Source organism: Ovis canadensis, chromosome 12 (genome assembly GCF_042477335.2).
Source record: "Ovis canadensis isolate MfBH-ARS-UI-01 breed Bighorn chromosome 12, ARS-UI_OviCan_v2, whole genome shotgun sequence".
Classification (NCBI taxonomy): Eukaryota; Metazoa; Chordata; class Mammalia; order Artiodactyla; family Bovidae; genus Ovis; species Ovis canadensis.
In genome coordinates this window covers 79763151-79776240 of record NC_091256.1, presented here as the reverse complement: position 1 = coordinate 79776240, position 13090 = coordinate 79763151, and the positions used below count along the sequence as shown (strand labels likewise).

Genomic DNA, 13090 nt, shown 5'->3' with positions numbered 1-13090 from the left:
GCTCTCACATCCATACATGACTACTGGAAAAACCATAGCTTTGACTAGATGGACCTTTGTTGACAGAGTGATGTCTCTGGTGTTTAAAATGCTGTTTAGGTGTGTCACAGCTTTTCTTTCAAGTTATGATTCAAGCCCCTTTGCCCTTCAAAGTCAAGTGCTCTGGGGGCTTCTCTAGTTTGTGGGTTGCCCACCTGGGAGGTATGGGATTTGATAATATTATGAGTATGCCCTTCTTACCCTCTTGCTGTGGTTTCTTCTTCATCTTCTTCATCTTTAGATATAGAATATCTTTTTACTCTTTTTTTTTTTTTTTGCAGTTACTCGTGATTTTGGTATTTATATGGGAGGAGGTGAATTCAAGCTCTTGTCCCCAAACCTCAGGCTTATTTGAGAACTTATCTATTCTTAGTGTGTGTCTGAAAATGAAGCCAAATGCCCTTTGAAGTAGAACAATAAAATGAGATTATCAGAAAATAAAAACACAATATCTGGTTCCCTTAAAAAGAAAAGATACTGACAGGATAATTGATTGCAATTACATTAGTTAGACATCAATTGTAACTATGCAGTAGTTTACCTTGCTTTCTAGATAAAGTTGTCATTTTTTTAGTGCTTTCTAAACTCTAAATATTTACATTAATCAATGACATGTCAGGCTGAAAAACGTCTAAAGATTTTAGACTTAATTTCTAATTCACTGTCACCAACTAAGGCTAAAAAATTCAATACAAAAAGATACAAATGTATAAATATTTAACGATGATAAAAAATACATTTATGAGACATGACAACATACGTTACCTTCACTTGAGCATTACCTCAGAACACACTTTTTTATTTGAGTTCAAAATGGGTCATAAAGCAACAGAGACAACTCCAAACATCAACAATGCATTTTGCCCAGGAACGGTTAATGAACTTGAATAAAAAAGTCGCTCTAATTTGCTTACATCATTTCTATAGTCTCAAGGCTTCCCTCATAGCTCAGCTGGTAAAGAATCTGACTGGTTTAAGTGAGTGAAAGTTGCTCAGTCGTGTCCAACTCTTTGCGACCCCATGGACTATATATACAGTCCATGGAACTGTCCAGGCCAGAATACTGGAGTGGGTATCCATTCCCTTCTGTAGGGGATCTTCCCAACCCAGGGACTAAAACCAGGTCTCCTGCATTGCAGGTGGATTCTTTACCAGCTGAGCCACCAGGGAAGTCCTCTACAGTTTAAAGTAAATCTAAAATAAACAGCAAGTAATAAGTCATTAGCAAAACACAAAAGGCTAGAAACATGCACTAAAATGATGTATAACATAACCACACTTATTTAAGAATACATTTCAATATCAAATGGCAAAATTCCAACAATGCAAAACTGCAATTACCTTTGTACTGACTTAAAAATTAGAAGCCTTACAGCTTGGTATGTTTTTGCTTTCTCTTAAAATGCTCTAGAGGAAACCAGCTACCACATGAGAAGTTTGATTCCTTTGGCACAAATGTACAGTGCAATTTTGGTTCAAGAAGTTTCATAAAAGAGACAAGAGTCTTGAAGATGAGGAATAGAGTGGCTGGCCATCAGAAGTCGACAATGACCAATTGAGAGTAATCATCGAAGCTGATCCTCTTCCAACTACACAACAAGTTGCTGAAGAACTCAGTGTTGACCGTTCTATGGTCATTCGGCATTTGAAGCAAATTGGAAAGGTGAAAAAGCTCGATAACTGAGTGCCTCATGAGCTGACTGCAAAAAAAAAAAAAAATCATCGTTTTGAAGTGCTGTCTTCTCTTATTCTACACAACAACTATCAACCATTTCTTGATCAGACTGTGATGTGCGACAAAAACTGGATTTCATATGTCAACTGGTGATGACCAGCTCAGTGGCTGGACCAAGAAGAAGCTCCAAAGCACTTCCCAAAGCAAATTTGCACCAAGAAAAGGTCATGGTCACTGGTAGTCTGCTGCCAGTCTGATCCACTACAGCTTTCTGAATCCTGGTGAAACCATTACCTCTGAGAAGTATGCTCAGCAAATTGATGAGATGCACCAAAAACTGTAATGCCTGTAGCCTGCATTGGTCAACAGAAAGGGCCCGATTCTTCTCCATGACAATGTCCAATGGCATGTCACACAACCAATGCTTCAAAAGTTGAATGAACTGGGCTATGAAGTTTTGCCTCTTCCGATATTTTCACCTGACCTCTTGCCAACCAACTACCACTTCTTCAAGCATCTTGATAGCTTTCGGCAGGGAAAACATTTCTACAACCAGCAGGAGGCAGAAAATGCTTTCCAAGAGTTTGTTGAATTCCAAAGCATGAGTTTTTATGCTACAGGAATAAACAAACATTTCTTGTTGGCAAAATGTGATAATCAAAACATGAGCCTAGTTATAATGATTTAAAATTCATGGTCCGGAACCACAATTACTTTTGCACCAACCTACTACTTAGCTTCAAAAGTCCCAGAGCTTCATTCCTCTGTGTTCTATTGGTCAGTCCAATCTCTCAACTCAGCCCAGTTTCAAGGGAAGGAAGGGAAAATTCCACTTTTCCATGGGGGAATGACATAAAAAATCCATTCCACTGTATGATGGGGGAATGGTATCAGGAGGGAAAAATAATGGCAACTATCTGGGGAAAAAACTATCACAAAGACTATTCTTTGCACAGTACATGAATTAACTGTTGCAAGACTTTGGGGGATAGTTTCTTACTATATATTAGATGACTTCCTGCAGGAGTTTACATGCCTTCAAGATGGGTGAGGTCCTTGGGGAGGGTGTGTCTAGGTGCTTATTTCCACTTTATTTTGAAAAATACAAAAATTCACTTTGTAAGGGTGTTAATGGAAGCAAAATTATTTTGAATAAACTTATATCACCTTATCAATTTCAGCATTACAATTGGTTTTTGTTCATTATACTTTTATTAATAAAATATGTTTCTGAAATTATTTGGTGGTAATCATTTCATTAAGGAAGCATAACTCTGAAGTTGACTCCTTACTTATGAAAACTATTAATGTTTGAACACAAAATTTCATCAATACCTGCCAAATAAATGTCCTTGACATTAAATACTAGTAGTCTCCTAATTATTATTCTGCCTTATATCTATGTCACGAATAGTGAAAGTTGTTCTGTTTTTAAGAAACCAGCAAAGGGGAAAAAATTAAAGACAAACAAGTATGCTACTTGATGCTACTTTTTAAACTGTAGCATCAAGAGTTCTTGAAACATAATTACAACTTAATCTACACCTAAAAGTTCTTGACAAATTTAAACAATTTTAATTCCTGAGGAAAAGAGTATTTAATCTGCAACGTGTATTACACATATTACCACATTTTAAAACTTGCAGTTTCCTAAATTCATATTATCCCAGTTTTACTGGTAAGAAACCAGGTTTACTGAATTTGAGTCATTTGCCCAAGTTGGCATGGCTAAAAAAATGTGGTCTGAGGTCTATGGCTCTCCGTTTACTCTGCTGTTTGCAACATACATGGACATTCATGATTATCTCAACTTAACACTCCTGTCACTGGGGTTCACAAGAACTGACTCCTGTTCCCTGGTTTCCAAACTCTACATTATTTAAGGCTAAAATTTATTCATTTATGCACTCATCTGTCAACAAATATTTAGTGCATAGTATTTATGAGATTAAAATAGTTAAGGGAGTTGAAATATTTAAGATGCCTCTCCCTATTTCCTGTCTCCAGAGAACTAAGAAGATGTGCATTCCACAGTTTCTTTTCTGAAATAAACAAAACCCCAAAAGCTCAAGATAGCACCTGAATTTGTTTTCATTTTAATTTTTATGTCAGGTCTGGGCTAAGTTGGACCAAATTTGAGGGAAAACTTGCAGTCAGCTGAGACATGACTTAGTTAATTTCATTGGCAAATTGCCTCCCTGACTAAGGAAAAGTCAAGGCCTGAGCATGTCTGTGGCCAAAATGATCTTTCTCTTCTGGAGGACATGGCCTTGCCTTTGCTAAAGCAAGGAACAAATTTAAGTCAAAAAAGGACTTGAGGGGAAGAGTTTTCCTTATGCTTCAATGGAAGTTGATGTTGAAATGGCAGGTGTAATAAACTAAGAAGAGTAAAATAATAGTTGGGAAGAAGGCTGTATTATTTCTCAATCTTTTCCAACTTTTTAGATTTTTCAGATATACTGTTAGTCTTTACTTGTAAAATTAAGACACATATAACAATACCCAACTCTTAAAGCCCATATTACCTTTCTTTTACAGCTCTGTCAGGATTCTGAGGGGATGCATTTGGGGTGGGGGTATGAGTTGGCGTAGAAGGTGATATTAATGTTTTATTAATGTTAAATGGAACTAAGATATACCTATACAATAAAAATGGCATTTTTGGAAAAAATGACATGGAAAATGCTCATGACATAACGCAAACTAAAACATCAGAAGACAGTATTACATTACAGACTGAGACCAAAGACTAGGGGAAAAAAGACTGGAAAAAAAATTACCTGTGTTATATCAGGGTGGGCATATTTACTGTGATTTTAACTTTTTCCTAGTACTTTCCTGTGTTTTTAAACTTTCTGTGGGTCATGTATTAATAGTGACTTTAACAGTCAGAAAAAAACTTGTAAAGCCAAGTCTTTGGGCTTGAACAACTACCTTTCCATTATGTTATGATCTAGTTATATTTTCCTCACTGGCTTGTTGCTCCTTTATCCCACTAATGAATTCTGTGTATTCATAAAATATTACCCAAGAGGAGATGGAAAATGATGAGATATTTTATGTAACATCCCCAGAGAGGAAAGCAAAGAAAAGGAAGAACAAACAGTAAAATCAGAGGAATAACCAAGGCAAAGATTCAGGATTCTTGCATAAATTACCAATTAGCTTCTCTTGAAATTCTAATTTATTCTTTCCTCATTTTCCCTTTCATTTTCCTAATTTTTTTCTTTCCCCTTCCTTTCTCAAATATTTCCTTTCTTTTCTCCTTCAAACGTCTGCTTTTTTGGGTAATGGTAATAGTTATAGCTATCTATTACGTGCACTGCAATGTAAGTTTTTAAGGGGCAGGACCAAGGTTCAAATACAGGTCCTCTTGACTCCCAAACTCCACATCATGTTGCCTCCTTATTGTAATCCAAAGGAAGAAATTAATGTTTGATTTATCTTGTTAAAAATAAAGGAAAGTGCAGATTGCAGAAAGGCTTGTAATGTTTCCATGTCATTTTGATTTGCATTCAAACAAAAGAAAATCCAACCCAAAGGAATCATAAGTGAAAGTCGCTCAGTCGTGTCCTGTGCTTTGTGACCCAATGGACTATACAATCCATGAAATTCTCCAGGCCAGAATACTGGAGTGGGTAGCATTTCCCTTCTCCAGAGGATCTTCCCAATCCAGGGATCAAACCCAGGTCTTCTGCATTGCAGATGGATTCTTTACCAGCTGAGTCACAATCATATCGTCCAGCTTTTCAAATGTTAAATGACATGGCAATATACGAAATAAAGATTCAGAAATAATCTTCACAATCAGAATACAAATACAAGCTAGAGAAGCCAAACGCATAAGTTGTTGAAAACAAAGGACTGACCATAAGCCATGGAACATTTACATTTATGTTTCTAAATAGCTCTCCTTCATTATACACTAAGATACAATTCTCATCTTCAGCTGAATTTAAAGTAGGAGAAATTTCTCATTTGTTAGGGTAACAGTGTTGAATCAAAAAGCAAATTTACATTTTGTTAAAAGATAAAGGTGCTTTAAGGCTTCCCTGTACAAATGTGGCAGAGATTCAACGTCAACAAATCCTCCCCACTCTCGTCAATGTTTGTTTCTTCATTAAATTGCAAACAAATTAGCAACTTTTCTTGTGTTAATATTCTGGCAATGACGACTGGCACTCACTGTGGATTTACTCTTTTGAAAGTCCTCCCATCAAGATTTCTGGAGAAAATAAATTGTGTTGGTTATTACGAAGCTTAATTAGAGCTCAACTGAGTGGCAATTCACATCTAAAGCTTGATTACACACAGCATCTATTGCTTTTGTTTTATAAGTGCTTTTAAAAATGACTTATGAACATGAAATTCACATAACATAAAAAGAACCATTTTGGAGTGAACAATTCAGTGGCATTTAGCGCAATAACAATGTTGTAAAACCACCACCTCTGTCTAGTTTCAAAACATTTCCATCACTCCAAAGTAAAGTCCCTATCCATTAAGCAGTTCCTCCCAATTCCTTCCCCTTCCAAGCCCCTGTCAACCACCATTCTGTATTTGATCTCTGGATTTAACAATATGTAATCCTTTGTGTCTGGTTTCTTTCACTCAGTATAATGACTCTGAGGTTCATCCACTTTGCAGCATATATCAATATTTCATTCCTTTTCTTTCTCAGCTTTCAGTTCAGTTCAGTTGCTCAGTTGTGTCTGACTCTTTGTGACCCCGTGAATCACAGCACGCCAGGCCTCCCAGTCCATCACCAACTTCTGGAGCTTACTCAAGCTCATGTCCATTGAGTCAGTGATGCCATCCAGCCATCTCATCCTCTGTCGTCCCCTTCTCCTCCTGCCCCTAATCCCTCCCAGCATCAGGGTCTTTTCCAATGAGTCAACTCTGCACATGAGGTGGCCAAAGTACTGGAGTTTCAGCTTCAGCATCAGTCCTTCCAATGAACACCCAGGACTGATCTCCTTTAGAATGGACTGGTTGGATCTCCTTGCAGTCCAAGAGACTCTCAAGAGTCTTCTCCAACACCACAGTTCAAAAGCATCAATTCTTTGGTGCTCAGCGTTCTTCACAGTCCAACTCTCACATCCATACATGACCACTGGAAAAACCATAGCCCTGACTAGACGGACCTTTGTTGACAAAGTAATGTCTCTGCTTTTGAATATGCTATCTAGGTTGGTCATGACTTTCCTTCCAAGGAGTAAGCGTCTTTTAATTTCATGGCTGCAATCACCATCTGCAATGGTTTTGGAGCCCCAAAAGATAAAATCTGACACTGTTTCCACTGTTTCCCCATCTATTTCCCATGAAGTGATGGCACCAAGTGCCATGATCTTAGTTCTCAGCTTTACTGAGGTATAATTGACAAAACTGAAATATATTTAAAGGGTACAGCATGATGATTTCATATCCATATACATCATAAAAGGATTCCCACAATCAAGGTAATATATCCATCACTCTCATCACGTTATATATTTATTTTTTGTCTGTGTGCATGTGAGAACACTTAAGATCTATTATCTTAGCAAATTTAAAATACACAGTACAGTCTAATCAACTATAATCACCATGCTATATGTTAGACCCACAGAACTTACTCACTTTATAACAAAGTTTGTACTCTTCACCAATCTGTTTTCATTGAAATAATGAAAATACCTGGCATCCACCATTCTACTCTGTTTCTGTGAGTCTGATTTTTTTCTTTGTAATAAAAATGCTCCCTGCTCCCCCCACCCCTCCTAACCTCCCAGTGCAGCCAGGAGCTGGCCAGCTACCCTCGCATGGAACATGCCCAGACACAGAATCCACAACACCACACAAGGGCCAACCTGGAAGAGGTACCTACCAGGGGACACACGGGGGCTCAGGATTGCCAGCGCCATTAGGCTCCAAAGAGCATGTAGAGTATAGAGAGACCTGACTAGAACACTGGTGGTCAGGAAGCAGGTGAGGGAGTTGGTGGCACAGACCAGCACTACCAAGTCCTAGGCCAGGCACCCACAGAGCAAGCAGAACTAGCTCTGCACAACAGCAACACGTCCTTGATCAAAGCGTTGGGGGTGGCCAGGAGGAGGGTAGGACGGGTAGAGAGCAGCTGAAGACCCTGATGGTGGGAAAGATTGAAGGTGGGAGGGGAAGCGGATGACAGAGGATGAGATGGTTGGACGGCATCACAGACTCAATGGACATGAGTTTGAGCAAGCTCTGGGAGTTGGTGATGGACAGCAAGGCCTGGCGTGCTGCAGTCCATGCGGTTGCAGAGTTGGACACGACTGAGAGACTGAACTGAACTGAACCAAAGGTCCACAGGGTCTGGGCTGGGGGTGATGCCTGCTGCTTGGCTGGATGGCTCCCGCAGAGGTAGGCCTCCACCTTCACTCCAGGGGCTCCCACCTGCAGCCCAGGCCCTGGGCCCCTGGATACAGCCAATAGTCACCACAGCAGCAGCAGCAGGAGACCACGGAAGGGGGCCCGCTCAGGCCTTTGCCCTGGCCAGCTGCCTCCACAGGGTCACCACCAGCAGGCCCAGCGCCACAGACACAGAGAGGTAGGTAGGAGTTGAGACTCTAAATCACGGGAAGGTCTTTTACCACCAAAGGCGACTCCACCGAAACCCCATTGACGGCAGCCCATGCTGCTGCTGCTGCTGCCAAGTCACATCAGTCGTGTCCGACTCTGTGCGACCCCAAAGAGGGAAGCCCACCAGATTCTCCCGTCCCTGGGATTCTCCAGGCAAGAACACTGGAGTGGGTTGCCATTTCCTTCTCCAATGCATGAAAGTGAAAAGTGAAAGTGAAGTCGCTCAGTCGTGTCCGACTCTTTACGACCGCATGGACTGCAGCCTACCAGGCTCCTCCGTCCATGGAATTTTCCAGGCAAGAGTACCGGAGTAGGGTGCCATTGCCTTCTCCGTGAACAGGTGCCAAAGAGGTGGGTCGGTACTAGACGGCCCAGCGGGGGTGCTGCTATTCAGCCTAAGGCTTGAGGCCTTCGGGACGGGCAAAAGTCACTGCCATCTCTTCATTCCCCACTTACGGCCAAATAAGATGCTTTGGCTCTTCTGGGAACCTAAGACCAGTACAAGAAGCACCGACAGCCTGTGCTAGGGTCACCCCACTGCAAGGCTGGCAGGCAGGGGGCGCAGGAAGGCGCCACAGCTCCATGGGAAGATGACGAAAGAGGAAGGTAGTTTCTGGGTCTGAGCTGCCAAGACTGCCACCACCACACTCACCACCACGTCACGAGGGGAAGACTCCAGTACAAAGCCTCACCTCAGAACCCACACAGACGTCTCTGGCTTCCGATTTCCGGGATATCCAAGAAAGCCAGGCCAAGTCGGGCCTGGGGGCGTGGCCGCGACTGGCACCGCCCCTCGACGCGTCAGGGGGCGGTGCAGAGCCTTCTCTGCTCCCATCAGGCACCGCGTGTTTCCAGACCCGCGGCTTAAGGAGGCACCAGCCCTTTCAGAACCCGTGTGGCCAGAAAACGCAGCCAAGCCTGTGCAAGGACCCCAAGTCACCGTCCTGAACTCAGGGAAGCCACTGGGTCAGCGCTCCCGGGCATCGTCCAGCGCCCTTGAGAGTTTGAGTTGTTTTTTTTTTTTTTAAGATTCACATATAAGTAATATCATGCCTTGTCAAAAATTAATTGCCCATGTATCTGTGGGTTTATTTCTGGGCTCTCTATTATGTTTCACTAATCTATGCTAATAGTACTATTTGGGTTACTGGAACTTTGTAATGTCTTTTGAAATCAGGCCCTGTCATGCCTCTAGCATTGTTCTTTTTCAAGATCGTTTTATCCATTTGGGGTAATTTGTGGTTCCATGCTAGTAGTAGGATTGTTTGCTCTGTTTCTGCGAAAAATTCTACTGGAATTTTGCTAAGGATTGAATTGAATCTGTAGATCACTTTCAGTAGTAAGAATTTTAGCAGCATTAATTTTCCCCATCCATGAGCACTAAGTATCTTTTCTTTTGTGTCTTTTTCAATTTCTTTTGTCAGTGCTTTATAGTTTTCAGTGTATAGATCTTTCACTTCCTTAGTTGAATTTATTCCCAAGTATTTTATTTTTGATGCTGTTTGTAAATGAGATTGTTTTTTGAATTTCTTTCCCACAGTTTGTTGTTAATGTTTAAAAAATGTGACTGATTTTTATATATTGACTTTCTATCCTACAACTTCACTGAATTTATTAGTTTCAAACAGATTTTTTTTTGAGGGGGGGATAGAGACTTTACATTTTTTCCATGTCTGCTAGTAACATATGCCCTCAAATTCCTTCTAGAAAAAATCTGGGAGATGGAGGTTTTTTTGTCTGCTTCCCCTGGGCTGAGCCTGGGGGATAGCTTTGAGAAATACTTGCACACCCATTTAAAAATTGCTCTATGTTTTCTATAGTGCTGTGGGACTGGTGCAAACTCCATTGGCTCTCAGAGGTAGATGATTTGGGAACCTTTGGGTGGCAGCCTTAAAAGTTGAAGTGATACGTTTGTAGTCCAGGCCCTTCACTCCTTAGGGAGAAGCTGGACTTTGGAGCTTCACTCCTGATTGCAGAGGTGGGGCTGGAGGTGGGGTTTATCGTGAGATTGTTTTTAGCCTTTTTCACCTGCTTCAATGTGGATAATTTTTTTGTCATCTGAAATGGAAGGGTCACTCAACTAGTTTCTGGATTTCTCTGAGAGAGAGCTGCTCTGTGCATAGCTGTAAATTTATCTGTGGAAGGGGGGAAATTCAGGATCAGGCTATGTCTCCACCTTGGTGATGTGACACCACAATTATCCCTTCATTCCTTTTTATGGCTTAATAATATTTCATTGTGTGCTTCTACCAAGGTCTGTTTATTTACTCATTTGTTGGTGAACATTTGGGCTGATTCCACCTTTTGGCTATTGTGAATAGTGAAGCTCTAATAAGTGTTTTTAAGCATTTTTTTAAAAAAAATCAAAACTGTATAAACACATAGTTTGAAAGTCAGATAGGGGCACGAGGCCTCTTATGAAAAGTAGCAGTTCCCTGAACAGTCCTCCCACCACTTTGGTGCTGAGTTTCTTTGCTCCCTAAAAGTTGGCAGGAATAGGAACTACTCACAGCTTTGTGTGATCTTTGGAAATTGTTCCGCTCCTTTCTGTTAGTTCTTTCCTTGGCCTTACACACGTGTGCCAGCCAGTGCTCAGCCTGCAGGGTCTCCAGGGTTCAGGTGCCCTCTCTCCACATAGTGCCTCCTCTCCTGGTCTTGACCCTGCAAATTCTAACCATCTAGGCCTCCCCCAACTCAGTCTCTTCTCCTCAACTTTGGGCTCTGTTTAGCATACCTCCCCTTTCCTTGCAGCCTGAAAAGTGCCTGAGTCTGGTCCATCTGTATGGCTCATAGATACCATGGGAGGTGGTGAGGTAAATGCTCTTATATAGCAGAACCTTCCTGTATCTCCTGACATGTCAAATTATAATCTGAGAATAAAATGTAGAATTTATGTCCTCTTGTGAAAGTGGCTCAGTTGTGTCTGACTCTTTGAGACCCCATGGACTACACAGTCCATGAAATTCTCCATGCCAGAATACTGGAGTGGGTAGCCTTTCCTTTCTCCAGGGGATCTTCCCAACCCAGGAATCAAACCCAGGTCTCCCTCATTACAGCTGAGTTCTTTACCAATTGAGCTATCAGGGAAGCCCCTGATATGTCCTCTTAGGAGTATATTAACTGTCAGTCTTAAGTGGAGGAGTTAAGGAAGCACCTGTTAGCACTGTAAAACCTTCTTTTAAATTGTCTTACCCCATTCTTGTGTATGTCCAAGAATTTTTACATGGTAAAGTAGAAAGGTACTTCACCAATCATTTTGCAAGAATGGCAATAGTTATCACTTTCAGTTCAGTCACTCAGTCGTGTCCGACTCTTTGCAACGCCATGAATTGCAGCACGCCAGACCTCCCTGTCCATCACAAACTCCCAGAGTTCGCTCAAACTCATGTCCGAGTCAGTGATGCCATCCAGCCATCCATTCCTCCAGTCATCCCCTTCTCCTCCTGCTTCCAATCCCTCCCAGCATCAGAGTTTTCCAGTGAGTCAACTCTTTGCATGAGGTGGCCAAAGTACTGGAGTTTCAGCTTTAGCATCATTCCTTCCAAAGAATACCCAGGACTGATCTCTTTTAGAATGGACTGGTTGGATCTCCTTGCAGTCCAGGGGACTCTCAAGAGTCTTCTCCAACACCACAGTTCAAAAGCATCAATTCTTTGCCTCTCAGCTTTCTTTACAGTCCAACTCTCACATCCATACATGACCACTGGAAAAAACATAGCCTTGACTAGATGGACCTTTGTTGGCAAAGTATTGTCTCTGCTTTTGAATATGCTATCTAGGTTGGTCATAACTTTTCTTCCAAGGAGAAAGCATATTTTAATTTCATGGCTGCAATCACAATCTGCAGTGATTTTGGAGCCCAAAAAATAAAGTCTGACACTGTTTCCACTGTTTCCCCATCTATTTCCCAATGAAGTGATGGGACCAGATGCCATGATCTTTGTTTTCTGAATGTTGAGCTTTAAGCCAACTTTTTCACTCTCCTCTTTCACTCTTATCAAGAGGCTTTTGAGTTCCTCTTCACTTTCTGCCATAAGGGTGGTATCATCTGCATATCTGAGGTTATTGATATTTCTTCCAGCAATTTGATTCCAGCTTGTGCTTCTTTCTGTCCAGCATTTCTCATGAGGTACTTTGCATATAAGCTAAATAAGCAGGGTGACAATATGTAGCCTTGACATACTCCTTTTCCTATTTGGAACCAGTCTGTTGTTCCATGTCCAGTTCTAACTGTTGCTTCCTGACCTGCATATAGGTTTCTCAAGAGGCAGGTCAGGTAGTCTGGTATTCCCATCTCTTTCAGAATTTTCCACATTTTATTGTGATCCACACAGTCAAAAGCTTTGGCATAGTCAATAAAGCAGAAATAGATGTTTTTCTGGAAATTTCTTGCTTTTTCCATGATCCAGTGGATGTTGGTAGTTTGATCTTATCACTTTATCCAATGCTTTTCCTAATGAAATCTCTTATATTCTAACACTTCAAATATCAGATTGAAGTGAAAGTGAAAGTTGCTCAGTCGTGTCTGAGTCTTTGCAACCCCATGGACTGTCCATGGAGTTCTCTAGGCCAGAATACTGGAGTGGATAGCCTCTCCCTTCTCCAGGGCATCTTCCCAACCAGGGATCAAACCCAGGTCTCCTGCGTTGCAGGTGGTTTCTTTACCAGCTGAGCCACAAGGGAAGCCCCCAAATACTAGAGTGAGTAGCCCATCCCTTCTCCAGCGGATTAAGCCATTGCTAATTGAGTAGCCCTGAGACTCTTTGCCTGAAGGAG

The 13090-nt window shown here is 41.4% G+C and overlaps 1 pseudogene; it reads left to right on the top strand.

Annotated features, from left to right (window-relative positions):
* The first annotated feature begins 762 nt into the window (after positions 1-762).
* Positions 763-2847, top strand: LOC138415856 (histone-lysine N-methyltransferase SETMAR-like; annotated as a pseudogene).
* The last annotated feature ends 10243 nt before the right edge of the window (positions 2848-13090 follow it).